The sequence below is a fragment of the Diaphorina citri genome, unplaced genomic scaffold (assembly GCF_000475195.1).
Source record: "Diaphorina citri unplaced genomic scaffold, Diaci psyllid genome assembly version 1.1 scaffold22339, whole genome shotgun sequence".
NCBI lineage: Eukaryota > Metazoa > Arthropoda > Insecta > Hemiptera > Psyllidae > Diaphorina > Diaphorina citri.
Genome location: NW_007399686.1, coordinates 1 through 846, shown reverse-complemented (window position 1 = coordinate 846; position 846 = coordinate 1). Strand labels below are relative to the sequence as shown.

Sequence of the window (846 nt, the reverse complement as noted above, 5' to 3'; positions counted from 1 at the left end):
GTTGCAACCTTATCACATTTGTAGACTAGGTACGTATCTTTGTCTTTTTCTTCGCCTATGCCCGTGTACAGACGGGGTCGGTGTTTTTTGGTCAGCCTCTCAATCAGCCCTAACTATTAGGGTGACTGCTATGGACTGACATTTGGTTTTGGCTACAAATTTTACGTGCGGATGCACTTCGCACTCAACTTTTGTTAATTTCTTTAGCAAGGGAAATTTCAGGCTGGTATCGTTCCCGTTTAAAGTCCCCCAGCCACAGACTAGGCTGGTTTACTCCCTGTTTAACGTCCCCCAGCCAGACTAACGAACCATGACTCTTTTTCCAAGACCACGCTCATGAAACTTACCAGGTTTGCGGGCAACCGCAGCACCTGTTTCAAGTTGGCCTCGGTGTTCTTATTGGAAATGAAGTAGGCGGTCAGTAGAGCCTGATAGATGCTGAATGGGGATACAAACACATTCTTCCCCTTGTTTGCGTTGTTGAGAACAGTAAGCAAATCAAACGTGAACTCCTGGAAACAAGAGAGAAATTAATAACCCCTTTAGAGCCCAAAGTCCTAGGACATTTGTTTTGAAAGCTTTCGAAGCCCAGAGTTTTTGTGATTTGGAGCTTGGAGCATCTAAGAGCTAAGATCCACTCGCCGAATTTATAAATTAGCTATGTACCTAATAGCTATCCGCTACATTAAACCATACAACATTGAATGCACAATGCTCTAAAGTTAAGCAAGATCTATTTATTTAAGCAACAAAGATTTAGATGACGAGACGAGTCAAGCAACGTTGCGCAACAAAGTTTACCTGCTGTCCTGTATAAACTGCATGTTGGGCTGTAGGGCTGGTGGA

At 43.6% G+C, this 846-nt stretch overlaps 1 long non-coding RNA gene across 1 annotated transcript; it reads right to left on the bottom strand.

The window, feature by feature from the left end:
* Window positions 1-386: 386 nt before the first annotated feature.
* On the bottom strand, window positions 387-846 carry LOC113473274. Its single transcript, XR_003395297.1, has 2 exons — window positions 802-846; window positions 387-512 (listed from the first exon to the last, which is right to left on the bottom strand). It is a non-coding gene; the product is annotated as an uncharacterized LOC113473274 (long non-coding RNA).